Genomic DNA, 14384 nt, shown 5'->3' on the forward strand with positions numbered 1-14384 from the left:
TCCGTTATAGAGTGCTATAGGGGTGGTGTATTTTTGTAGGCAATGCCGGTTCCCTCAACAAAAAGCCCTATCATTATTTTACCTAAATAAGGTCCCAAGGGGCATGACCTCGACTCTCTATAGATCAAGCTCAATATAAACAGAAAGTGGTGAGTCAAGTGTGTTGAAAAGTAGATTTCTAGTAGATTTTTCCACAAAGAAAGAGAGAAACTGTCTGATCAACGGAGTTTAAACGAAACCGGAAGTGCGAGGGAGTGAAGCCTCTCGCCTCGCTTGGATCCTCTGCGTCCTCCCTCATCTTCTTCTTCCTCTGCGAAGCTCGGGGCGACATCTGGTGGCGGCGCAGTGACGTAACAACAGTGAGTGAGTTCTAAAATAACGGACATTTTTTTCAATAAACACGTCTTAAGTAGCTAAGTTTGCATTGTTTCGGTAAGTTTATCGACTCGGACAGACTCACGATGAAGCTAAAGAGACATTTGGTTCATATGTCGACCCTGTTTTGTTTTTTTTCTGTTATAGGACAGAAAGCAAATGTAAGTTTGTCAGCAGCCAGGATGTCAACTTAACGAGGTAAGAGGACTGAGAACTAGCTAACCGAGAGTTCTGCTAACTAGGTGGTGGACTTTAAGTCTTTTATTTTTCTCTTTGTAGTCCTGTTACTTAAGACAAGTTTTTTAGTTTTGAGGCAACAGTGTCACTTTTAACCCGTCGTAATTACAACCGGTGCGGTGCCAAAAAGTGATCGTCCGCCAGAAACTGATTTCCGTCCGCGGGAGCGCGCACGGTCTGTTAAAGCTGTATCACTCAGTTTATATAAATCCCAATTGTGGCCAAAGTGTTTGCAGTTTATATCGTAATCAGGAGTGACATTTACGTGTTTACAGGCAATAGTATTGTTTACATTGTTGCTATGTGTTTGTACGTCTAATAACAAGAGTGAAACCAAGTGAATACCATGCAGAAACAACCTTTCAGTCACAAGGTAGAAGCTGTAATCAGTTTTTGGCAGGTGAAATGCAGCCTTGTATGAGCTGTATTGGACCGTTAAAGGTATTTCATCTGGTAAAAAGGTCTGAGTGGACTATAATCTGTCAAATATAACCACCAAGAGTGAAACCAAGTCAATTTGATGCGGCAACAGCCTTTCAGTCACAAGGTAGGAGCTGTAATGGCCTGTGAACACGTAAATGTCATTCCCTGATTACGAAATAAACTGCAAACACTTAGGCCACAATTGTGATTAATAGGTTACAAGAAACGCTACAGACATGCCTTTGCTATAACCACGGACATAAAGTTATTTGTATGTGTAGTAATGACTGTTGGATCCAGATTAAAAGAGGCTGTGGACGAATATAAACTGGGCGGTACAGCTTTAACAGACCGTGCGCGCTCCCGCGGACGGAAGCCAGTTTCTGGCGGACGATCACTTTTTGGCACTTTTCACATTCAGTCTTGAGTTGGTGCTAATCACCGATAGCCTAAATTAGCTTGTTGTTGCTGCAGTTAATTGAGATGGCAACTAGATTAGAAAAGTTAGTTTGACACATGTGCAGCTGAAGTGAACCCGTGTTTAAGATTTTCTTGTGCACATTTTAGCCTTGTTGGTCACGTGGCTCGTTGGTCTAGGGGTATGATTCTCGCTTAGGGTGCGAGAGGTCCCGGGTTCAAATCCCGGACGAGCCCTCCTTTTTAAGTTATTGTGGAAGAAAGTACCTTTCAAGTATGCAACTGCTTACAGGGATGGTGCAAGCTGGTTGTAACACTCACTGTGCTTAAATACGGCGACAGAACAAACATGTAAAACCACTTACAAAGTAATCAAACAATATATACTACTCAAAAGTAGTTAGGTGTATTGTATTACTCTAGGTAATTTAGTTAAGTATCAATATCTTCCTTAAAAATGACAGTATTGACCAGCACTACAAAGTGGTTAAAATTAGCCCTATTGATACCAGCAACAACATTAAAATCTCCCCTGAACCCTTAACAATGAGAATGCTGTTATTTAACATATATTATAACTCTGCATGTGTCTTGCAATATGAGCCATTCCTTTAAAAATGGTCCTTTACTGTTGCAAATTGATATCTGATCTGTCCGGTGTGCTCATTATTCTCCATAACCACCAGAGGGCACAATTTACTTAACTATTTTTACTTCATTCTGTGGACTTCATGGTTTATAGGTAGATTATGGATGTAATCTCTATATTCAAAGATTATTTCCACACAACGCTAGTAAGACAGTTATGCACTCAAATAATTGTTGTTTTACAAAAAGCCCATTGGTTGACAGTGGCCAACAGTTACCCCAACAACACCACAGTCTACATGGCAGGGTACTGTTCGCTATATAGTAAAGAGTAAATAATTTATGAAGTTACTAATATATAGGATCATGCTTGTCTGTATCCATGTCACATTATGTTTCTTGAAACAAAACATACTCTAAAAACTTCCAAACAACTTTAAAGACACAAAATGTGCCCACGAATAGAGCTTTAAACGTCACTCTTGCAAAGTCCACGATAACCCCTTTTCCAAGGAGCCATGAGAAAGAGTGAGAATCCCACACATTTTTTAAAGTAATTTCATCCCGTTGTCTGTGGAAGAGGAGTGTTTCTTATTTTCAAGGCTTGTTTTATGTGCATAAAGGAAACAATCCCTCAATCCCTTATTTGGCTATATACTTTATCCTTTTCAGGGTCGAGCTGCTGGAGCTTTTCCGAGTACAGAGAACTATGTTGACTAGTTTCAGTTGTCAGAGCCAAGAAACATAGCCATACAAACACAATTGCATTTGTACCTAATGTTTAGAGTTTCGATCTCATCTAAAGTTCTCGCTTTGGACTTTGGGAAAATATGCCACAAAGTCCACAATGAAAGGAACCAGCTGGCGCTTTCACTTGAGAACCACAGACTGTTGTAGGGCGATAAGGGACACCAAGTAAAAAACATGTGTTCTTTGACTTTGAAGAGTGTTGGATTTGCACAGTCCTGAACCTCCACATCTCCCAATCCCCCTTTGAGGGACAGAGTATTAGATATGTTTTTTACGTGTGTGGATCCCGGGCTTTAGTCATAAACTGATGTAACTCATTTGCACCAAATCTGGTGAGACAAAGCAGAAGGTTCACCTTGACTTCAAAATTCTGTGGAAACTCCTAACATTGCTCCACTACAAGGAATTCTTCATCTGTTCTAACAGGTCATGGAAGTTGACTGTTTTTTTTTTTTTTTACTTTTACCACACTTGGCTGCTGTTACTAAACATTTTGAGCAAGCTTCCCCTTCTGTTAAGACACATTGGCAGTTTATGATGTTAATTGTAGCAGATGTTGCCTACCACTCAAAACACATTGGTATTTTTGAAACAGTGGGTCCTGCATCGTAGACGGGGGCGGTGAAAAGGCAAGCTTTTCATTTCTAGCAACTAGTTAGAAATTTCTTCCATTGAATGGAGTCATCGTATTTTTCTGCTTTTTTTGTTTTGAAAATGATTTATGACTTGAGTAATTATTCAATTGTTTCAGCTTATAAATCCTGGAAAATTACTCTTACAATCAATCTCACCAGATGATTATCAGTCTGGTTAGTACTGATGTTGCAAGTGCAACCAGGAAAGATGTAAGAGCAGGCTGTACTTCTCACTTCAAACTCTTGCCATCTTACTGATTTACTGATTTGTAAATCTAAAGTGAAAGGCCTGGTTAGTGTAGTTACATATTTGTTAAGCTATAATTGGATAATCGCTGCTTGGGGAAGGCATTTAGCAAGTAGATAAAATCCTGTTCCTGCCCACCGCGAAGTCTATTTATTTTCCAGATTAAAATCTTTGTAACACAAGCTGACCACATCAGATAAGCTGTCAGGCTTTCTTAGTCTTTAACTTTTGCTAGTCTTCGCTTGAATGCCACATGACACATCAGTTTGACTGATTCAGGCTACAAATCTCCAACTTTTTTTTTTTTTTTTTACATCATTCCCTGTAAATAACAGTATGCAAATCAGTTTCTGAATTCAGATTACTTCTTAAAACTGTCAGTGCTGCTGATCATTGTTCAACAGTGCCATATAAAGCCATATAATTTCAGTATACTTGTTTACTCTGGTGGTTGTTGCCAAAATTAGTTAGGTATTTTTATTATATGTGTTATCTTGCCATTACAGTTTTCTTGTCCCGAAACTGTGTGACCCCTGAAATAAAAGTATTGCTTCAAGTCCCCGTTGAACCTTCAGCCTACAGTCAGATGTTGATAGGGCTGCTAACAACAATTAATTTATTTTTCAATTAATTTGACGGGTGTGTTCTCCCGAAATCATTTGTCTGGAAAGCATCAGATAACTGTGGAAAATATGTGTCAGCGCCAGACCTGTTTTTTAACACATACAGTCAAAAAGATATTCAAGCAGGCAATGTTCTCAAATAACAAAAATATATATAGACATTGCAGCTAAATGTGTAAAACATAGCTACCAAATCATTGATATTACTTCATCAAAAACAAATCAGTGTGATAGTTTGAATATGAAATATGTAACATTTCCGCACTAAATGTCAAGACACATCACATTATCCCAAATGTTTCCAGCATGTCAAATCCAGAAAAATGCATTAATAAATTCAAGGTAACAGCACGTTTAATTTGGTCGAATGTTGCTTTAACTTCTTGGAAACATCGGATGCTATGTCAGAAAGTGAGCGTGTGTGCGGTGAGTGTGACTAAACATAATGTGAAAACGACTGTAACCACTCTAAACTAGCCATGAACATTTCTGCTTGAGTCATGGCAGATAGTCTTTCATTGGCAGCGGTGGTTGTTTGACAATAAAGACAACAAGTTACCATGATCCCACTTGGATGCACAATATCATCGAACTCAAACTGTTTTTTATTGTTTTGACTCAGAGGGTCCTGGTGGCAGAAGTTCCAAGCCCTTATTAGATGACTGTATGTGTCATTTCTGATAAACCTTTTTTTTTTTCAGATCAATCTGCATGTCCATACTTAGCATACACGATGGTGGTACCCAGAATTGTTTTAGTCATTTTGGTTTTTGATTGATTTTGTATCCATAATAATTATTGTTAACTTGTATTGCTAAGAATTAGACTCCTTAATTTAAAGTAAATTAAAAGTTCAACAACAGGCAACAGGCATGACTCGAAAACAAACTTAACCCAGCACATGGCTGGCATGGCTTTGTTACGTTTGGCAGGAGAAGACATCCTCCAAAGCCATAACACAAAAAAAAGTGTTTGCGTACACTTGCACGCCACTCAAGTTCTCTTTGTATAAACAGTCAGTCTCTTTTCCTGTAGAGTTTTCAATGAGAGGTTTTTTTCCCAGAACACAATGTGGCTGAGAGCTGATCTGAGATGACATAATAACACACACACACCCAGAAAAGTGAGAAGCAGAGCTTTTTTGTGCTTAACCTGAGGTGAACCCACCAATCAGACTTATAGTATCAGTATTGAGACAGGAACTGCGGCAAGAGATCTCATCTCTGTCAGGCTTTTAATCTTTCCCTTCAATGTTCTTTCTTCTTCCATTCTTTCTTTCTATCTTTCTGAAACATCTCAACAACTTTTCGATTGTACTGGCATTACATTTTGTCTAAATATTTGGGATACTAAGAGGATGAAGGCTACAGACTTACAGATGATCATCTAACTTTTCCTCTTGCACCATTATCTTTTTAATTTTTTACACTACTTTGGTGTAAGAACAGTGGAACAATGACCTAAATCACAGAGGAGCACCTTGAGTATTTCACTCACCAATTTAATGTTAATCCAGTCCAAATTGAGCTTAAGACTTGCCAAATAATTTTCCATTGCTGATACAAATTAAGTGAATTGCAAAACGTTGGTGCTTAAACTTACTTACTATTGTCTTTGAAAAAAACCCAAACAGAAATGACCAGAAAAAAGAAATACACTTTATTTTCTCTTCTTTCTGTGTATTTACTATCTTTCTATCTCAGTCTTTTGTTTGTCTTCCTACCCTGTCCTGTTTTTCCCTTTACTCAATAGTTAATCCCATTTTTTCGCCAGATGGACAGATAGGAGATCTTGGCTTCAGCAGTGTGGGATTACCTTCTGATTACCTTCTGATTATAAACATGTTTTGTAATGCCCTTTTACTTTCCACTGCACTCCAGGCATGCTTTTGTGGATGAGATGTAGATGACGAAATGCTTATAGGACGTGGAGTTGATGAGACAGAGAAAGCCTTGAAGTCTCTAAAAAAAACAATCTTGCCATTCCCACAAAAATGTAATCTTCATGGGCCAAATGTTTGAATCAAAGCAAATTTCTGCCAGAGCTTATAGAGTTTACTCGACAGAAAAATGTATGTTTGCCTCCGTTGATGGACCCTGTCAGTCGAGGGGAAAGAATGTATATGTAATGATTAACCCTCGAGGTTTGTTTAGGACTAAATGAATCCCTCCAGTCACTCATTACCACACATCAAAGAATCCTCTGTCCCAGCAGAATTACAAGCAGCCATTCATATTCTGCCATCTTGAATGAGCAAATAGGAGCTATCTGCTCTAACGACGAGTAAGTGGACCTTCTGGTAATTGCTACGTAACGAGGCAAAGGCCCCAAATATTGTGTTTTAATTGGGGGCATTATCAACAGTAGCAGCCTGTGGGAGAAGGGATTTGGGTTCAGCAATCGGGTTAATTGGATATTAACTGTACTTGGCAAGTAATTCTCTTCTGCGATCATCAGATGAATTTTGCTGTTTTGTGGCATCAGCAAGACATGGAGCTGAAGTTGGCACTGCTGCAACAAATCTAAAAAGCCAGCCATCCGGATTGTGACATGTGTGATTACTCACGAGGAAAACAGAGGTGTTTAGGGAACACTGGATGATTGGTTTCATAGGAATGCCAGTTACGTGGTAATTGTTGTGTTGATCAGTTCATAGCTCTGATCAATGTTAAGTCCTGATGAACAGTCTGCGATTTGTATGAAGCCACGTGCTGCTTTGGCTGTTTTATTAAAGCCAGATCTGGTTGTCCCATCTGACAACCTGAATGGGAAATGCCATGTGCCAGATTACAAAGATGTCCCGTTTTGGTTTATCCCTTCTAGAAACCCCAAAGGATTTTTATGGTAAAGCTGTATGAGACCAAAAGGTCACTTCATCCACAATGGAAAAAAAAACACTAATCCAGAAACCGCAGTATGTTGTCTCGATTGTTTTTAGGAGCTACAGAAGAACGTGAGAGGGTTGTTTTGCCAGCAGGCAATGACTTAATCATATCCTGTCCTATCATGTCAGATTGGTGTGGTGGAAAAATGCCTTACAGTAGAGATGGTGTTTTATAGTTTTAGTTTTGCATTTTCAGTGTTGTAGTTTATACAGTCTAGATTACAAACATGAGTGTAAGTACATTGTACTGATGTTGTGCTAACAGAAGAGCAATTATGTCTGTGAATTTTGTCGAAAACCAAGTCTGGTCTGAAGATGTGAACCTTTCCTAACAGGAAATGCTTCTTTCTGCATCTGTGATACTAAATCTTCCCAGACCTCTCATACAGGACTTTATCTGTATTGTAGCAAGTGTCATTAGGTTTTTAACTGACCTGGTTTATCAATTGCATTGACAGCCTTTTGGTTTGCAAAGCTCATTAAAGAATAGCTTGGGACCCCGTCGCCCACTGGGTTTTTCAGGGTGGGGAGGAGAAAAGCTCTACGTTCACTGTGTAGATCAACTTATGCATGCAGCTGTGGAGAAAGAGTCAAGACGTTGGGTGGGGGAGGTTCGGGAGGGCCAAAAGGAAAGGGCAGAGGGAATGTGTGGGAGACCAGGGGACTACAAAAGAGATCAGCTCTCTTTCATTCAAAGCTCTGCTCTCAGGAAATGGAGAGAGAAAGCCGGCGCAGAGCTGTAGCGTGCAAACCAAACAGCTCAATTTGAAAAAACAGTTGTCGGTTGAGTTTTGGAAATAAATTGTGACCTAAAAAGAAGTAATAATAAGAATCCATCTTTTTTTGTTGTTCAGATGTAGTTGAGAGGTTGGAAAATATGTCTGTTAGCTCCACCAAGACATCTTTTGAACATTTGCTTTTGATTAGACATGGGTGCGCAACACGACTCGTGTTACACTGGTCTTGTTACACACAAATTGTTCATTGGGGGTAGTGAAGATTTCCTGTACACTGCCTGATACTCCCTGAAGTCATTGTTTTTTGTCTATTGCCTCCCTTCTCTCTTCCAGCATATTGCTTACTGTGCAGCTTCATCTGCCTATTTTGTGTTTGCCTGTCGTAAAATGTGCATACTGCTGAAAGAGTGATGCAATATGTGCTGGCTGAATGAGGAAAGTATTGTGTAATCTTTACCGTATCTTACTTATCTCACGTCTCTTTACAGTAACCTGTGCAGAAGTAGATTTCCAATAGGATTATGTAAATATAAGTCACTGTCAAGAGAGTAGAACTGGTTTGAAAGGTTTTGTGGTTGTCTCCCAAGTAAGAAAGGATTTGAATACTGTTTTTCTGTATTTACATATGCTTATATCATACTTCTAACCACGTTAAAGCAACCCAGTACATTATCATTGAAACCCTAAACCTAGCTTTCATGCTTTTGTTTAAACATTCTGGCAGCAAAGTGGTAATCTTATATCAGAAATAGCTATCTTACTGTCTGCATGTTTAACCAGTAACCCTATGGTATCAGTGAGGGATATACAGTATGCTATACTTTGAAGAATATGACTGGTAGAAATCACATTATTTATGGCACCATCAGTACTTAGTGTACCCTGTGCAACTAGAAACTTAGTCCTTCTTACCCTCTTGTAACTGTATTTTGGATAAATAAGGATAAACTCCAGGCAAATGTTTTTCTTGTTCACTTAAACCAGTCTTTTCTTCTTGTGAATGTGGCAAACTTGTAAAGTATTCAGGTGACTTTGAAGCACGACTTTGAAAACTCTTCTTGTAATGTTACCACTCTAGTCACAGACTGTCTGCGACTCACAGCCTGAGAATAGGACCACTGGATAACATACAGTTGGTTTGTAGATTTTTCACCATCTGGTCATCTGATGGAGGCTTTCTCATCTGCTTTTGGAAAAATATGCAAGACGTCGCCTAGCAAATAGAAACAGACTTGAAGAAACACTGTCAAGCTCTGTTTTCTTCTAAATGGTTTCACTTTCATCTGCTTTGACTTTCACACTCTGTGTTCTCAATCAGAATAACATCTTGACATGTTTGACCCAACAGGAATTTCACTTTAATCTTTGCACTTCCTGTTGTTCTTACTCCTCTCTCGGCCGCACGGGTTAGTCAGTTTGAACACACATTTTGAGAAAGTAAAACTTGCTTTTATACCATATCATTTAGATGACCACAATTTGATATATTCAAAGCAAAGCTGAGGAAAAATTTTATACTTGCCCTGGTACAAAATGCAGCTACAAGGCTTCTGTTCACACCTGTCTCGATCCAGCGCTTCTGCTTCTATTTTCTGTTGTTAACGGCTATTGGCTATGTAGTGGCCCATAGCAAACAGTCAGATTCTTCTGGTACCAGTTGGTTGATGTCTTCAAGTGCAGCAGCAGGCTCTGTTAAGCTAGCTGAGTCGTCTTTGAAGTGTGAAGTAAATACGGAAAAAAACAAGCGAAAGTAAACACAGAAATCAAACTGGATTAACTATTCTGGCTAATTGCACAGGAATCATTTCTGACTCTAACTAAATAAGCTGATTGTGACACTTTCAGACTAACCGTAGTCCTACATGAAAATACACAGTACTTTCAATCATTTGAATGGCGACATCACAAAGAAAAAGTAATTTAATGAGAATCAATTTTGGCACACACAACATGATGTCATCTAGCTACATTGTCCAAACGATCATATTCCTGGCAGACTACACCATATTTCTGCTGTTAAAATCTTTCCAGGAATCCTGTCTGTGAGATTGCTCTTGTGCTGTGTTTTGGTGTATAACATGTCTTTAAACACATCAGTCGTTCACGAAAATTGGATGTCCTGGATCGCATTAAATTGTCTTGCACTTACCTCAAACTGCATGCCACAAATGTGTTGTTGAAACTGGGCTGATTGCATTCTGAAATTCTTGCTATTTATTTGTGCATGCTGAGAGAACTATGCAAGAATAAGATTACATTGGTAGGACAGTGATACCTTTTTTATTGACTGCCACTAATCATCTACATTGTAGGTTGTATTGTCTTGTGTTATCTTAACAGCCACCTTAGTTACACCTTAGCCATTGCCACCTTATCAATGGCTAACAGTCAATGAGATGCATGTGAAATGAGTTTTGGCAGACACACAGCTGATACCCCTCGGTTTCATCGAAGGCCACAGGAACAGTGACTAGCCAACATATAACACCAATATATGTCTCTTATTTTTAATCATTACACTACATTGCATTAGAATGACTGAAGAACTGCTTTTGTTTTGTGATAAGGTATAGCCAATGTGGCCTCTTTTTGTGTAATGTAAAGAGCTTGCCATAATGTGATTCAAATTATGTAAGTTTCCTGGGCACATCTCTTCCCTGACTTTACTGCAAACTTTCCTTCCATAAAATTGACCACTATGGCTGGTCTCACTCTCATTTCCCAGTTTTCAGTCCCTGCACATTCTGCAGGGCACTTTAGGCCATTATATTCCTGACAGTGAGGCTGTATGGAGGAGAATTGGAGAAACCAAATGGAAATATGTGCAGAAGTCAGAGCCTGGGCCTAAATCTTTCTGCCCTCATTAGCTTCCAAGGGATTAGACCTCATGCTGGCTGCCCTGAGAGGGCTGATGGGAGCTGGAGGGTGTAGAGAAAGGAGATTAGGACCTGTTCACCTCTTCCCAGGAGGAAACGATAAGAGACTATGAGATTATGAACAGATCTAGAAATGTGCAGAGAGAATGGCGGACATATTCAGCACTGCATCCAGAGTTAAAGCAAGAAGAACAGTAAAATATAAAACATTTAATTAAAATACATCAAAAAGTAAGTAAAGTTTTATATTCCTGTGATATACTAAGAAATAAACGTTCATCTTTACATTTATGATTGAGCACTTCACAGTGAATCAGGTTGTGGATCATTGTGGGTTTCATTAACTGCATTCAGCTGAACTAGATTACCAAAAGGAGGAGGGTCATTGACGTTTTTGCCCGGAGAAGGATCTCTGCTTTGAAAAGGGGAGAATTAGCATCTTCTTGCAGCCTCACTGCTCCTTTTATACAGCAGCCTGGAGCTGTCAGCCTTGCCTTGCTTTCTTAGTTTGATCTGTCTGAGGCTCCGAATCTCAACACGCTCCTTTTTTTCCCCTCCATTATTTAACCATACCCACAGTGAATCAAAGGGCTGGAGATCATGACATGGATTGAAGAGACGGTCCCTGATCCAGTGTCAGAGAGATTGATTGATACAAAATATCATCACTCAAAGTAAAAATTGGCCAAATCAAATTCAGGCAGAGAGATAGGAGAGCAAGAGGGGGTGAAATGAAAAGCATCGAGCTGTCACAGCACGCTGCTTGGAGAGGTTGAGGTGATGTGTTTGATGAGCGAATTGATGTCAGTGGTGTCGGGGCGAGTGATGCTTTGATGACACAGTCAGAACTTTGCAGGGTCAATCAAGATCTGTATCTACAGCAGAGCAGCTAGAGTTTTTTTTCTATTACATCCAGGCTCACACTGAAAGCTGTAACTGTGGCTCTGATGAATAACTGTCAAGAAGCATGACAGAGGCCATTACATAAGATACATTTGATATCCAAGCAACTTTTAAATCTTGATTAAAAGGAAAAGTAGCAAGGACAGAGATCATGCTAGGATGAGACAATGTAGAGATTACTTTCATCTTCCACCAAAGTCAGCTTTAAAGCTGGAGATTGGTTGTTGAGTCCATACGAGTGTATTGTATATGTTTTTATCTATATATTTTAGCCTGACATATTTGTGATCCCCTAGAATTGAAAATAGAGTCTGTGGTTTTTTTTTACTGTGTTTGGCTGCACAGCAAAAGATCGTAATGACTAAGTAACTGGCAGGTCATTGAGGTTAAAAGATAACACAGTGTTCGCTAATTGTAGCCCTTGAACTACAAATTATATATACTTTACATTTTTGCCTTTGTCAAATGCATTCGTACAGTCAAAGATTTTGGATGTATTTTTAATACAGTTTCAGAAAGTCATTTCATTTCATTTAGATGTCTGTCTTTATGGTTTGAAATGTACATTCGGACGATGTTAAATACAGCAAGATGTTAAAACCATCACAGAAGTGCAGAATTATTTGAAAAATCTGTTCCACCTCACACAGCCCAGTCGCCACAATGATATATCTGCATTGCTTGTTTTGGCAAACCAGTGATACATTTAATATGTGTGTTTCATGCCATATAGTTCGACAGTACAGGTAAAGGTTGTTCAGATGACATCTACTATTTCATTTAGAGAGGGAGGGGTTGGTTGGATGACCATTGATTGACCATTGATTGATTGATTTTGGATTTGGAGACAGAAAACATAATCCAAGGGTTAATATGTTAAAGTGAGTAACACTTATATCCAACATGGTCCTCGGTGTCAACACATAAGACACAAAGACACAAAGGAACTGTGGTAACTTCATTGCAAACCTTAAGCAAACAATAATGTATTACAAAATTCAACCAGTTCTGGCAGGGAAACCACTTAACTGCCGAGTCTGGATTGTCATTTCCTTTCAATTTTATAAATTCTCCCTGATTGGGAGGGGGTGTTGGTTTCTTTTTGGTTTGGTCCGACCAATCAGTAATGAGAGACACACTCAGTGTTTTTCACATGGATACACCTCAGTTCCACACCCATGACAAACTCACACAAGTCATTTATATTGTCTGATTTGGCGTCTGCAAACTATGCTAGACTGATGTTTCCCACGGGACGGATTTCACGTTTATTGTCGTCAGAGATATTGGAATCTATGATGACAATGCCTATTTCCACCATACCTCTAACCTCAGATGGCTTTTAATCACCCGACAGTCACTTTGTGGTTGCTCAACGCCTGTAACAGTTGTTATTGCACATTGCAAAGGTGCCTCATTTCATGCTGTAGGTATTTTCGTGGCTATTTTTCATGGGTGTAGCTATGTTCCCAGCCAGTTGTATGTGGTTTATTTCTTAATCCAGGTTTACTAAACTTTTGAATAACTAAACAAATCAGAGATGTGCAACATGATTGAGATGTCTACTCAGACTCATGGCTGCCTGGAATTGTTGAAAATCTCATGCATGCAATGTAAAAGCAGATAGTAGCAAATGAGCTAAAATCGGCACAACCACGAGTATCGTCATCGTATGAGGTCAATAGGCAAATGCTACAACTAGTTGTACACTAATTGTGGACATTGTGTACATAATGACTGGATAAAAGGCAAGATCTCATAGAAAATTACAGTGTTTCTGGTATGCAGCCGTACACATGGCTTTGTGATATGAACTCATTTGACATCACGGCTTGCCTGAGAAAATTGCACGTCTGGTGAGGCCACCTCGAGTGTTTCTAGAGACCTGAGTTGCCTCCAGCTAAGACTTGTGAGTGAAAGAGGAGGGCTTCACCAACTATTGTGCTTCATTGCAACTGCTGTTTCCCTTGTTGTCAATGAGCTGAAGAGCAAAGCTCTTGCAAGGCGAACACTTAAAAGTACCATACATTCAAGACACAGCAAAGGCCTTGCCCTGGTTTCATTATCATTTTAGAAAATCAGAGGTTTATTATTATTCAGGAAGTACTGAGAGTCATGTACAAATACACTTGAAAGCAAAAGGAAGTTGGTGGTTGAAAGCCTATTTGAATATTTATGCCATTCTCATGCAATCTGATACTGATCGTCATATCTAAATATAGAATAGAAAAGATAAAACAGGATTACAGGACAAGGATTTTTTTTCAGCCAAGAGTAGTCAAAGAAAAAAGCTTAATCAGCAAAGCAAGACTACACAAAAGCATGAAGAGGCCCTCGAGGTCCTCAGCAGCCAAATGTATGCTGATATTTTGAATGTACTAGCAGTGACAGCACGAGGAGTTCATTTCATGCCCGTTTAAACTGAACCTCCCCTTTTCATGCTTGAGCCAGCATGAGTCCTCTTCTGTTTTCCCAGTGACCACATGATGCCAAAAAATGAGTGGCTCCAGTCCATTCACATTCCACACACGCCACAATAGAGCAGATGGAAAAGTACAACATACAACATATGTCACAGCTAGAAAAAGAAGGATGTTCACTGATCGAGGATAACTGGGCAGATGTGTAACGAATCATGAATTGTGTAACGGTTAGTGATGTGAAGTATTTGTGTACTGAAAAGTTATCG

General features: G+C 39.3%; 1 non-coding gene across 1 annotated transcript; it reads left to right on the plus strand.

The window, feature by feature from the left end:
* The first annotated feature begins 1617 nt into the window (after nt 1–1617).
* On the plus strand, nt 1618–1689 carry trnap-agg. The gene has a single exon. It is a non-coding gene; the product is annotated as a tRNA-Pro (tRNA).
* Nucleotides 1690–14384: the final 12695 nt, after the last annotated feature.

The sequence above is a fragment of the Acanthopagrus latus genome, chromosome 6 (genome assembly GCF_904848185.1).
Source record: "Acanthopagrus latus isolate v.2019 chromosome 6, fAcaLat1.1, whole genome shotgun sequence".
In the NCBI taxonomy this organism is placed as follows: Eukaryota; Metazoa; Chordata; class Actinopteri; order Spariformes; family Sparidae; genus Acanthopagrus; species Acanthopagrus latus.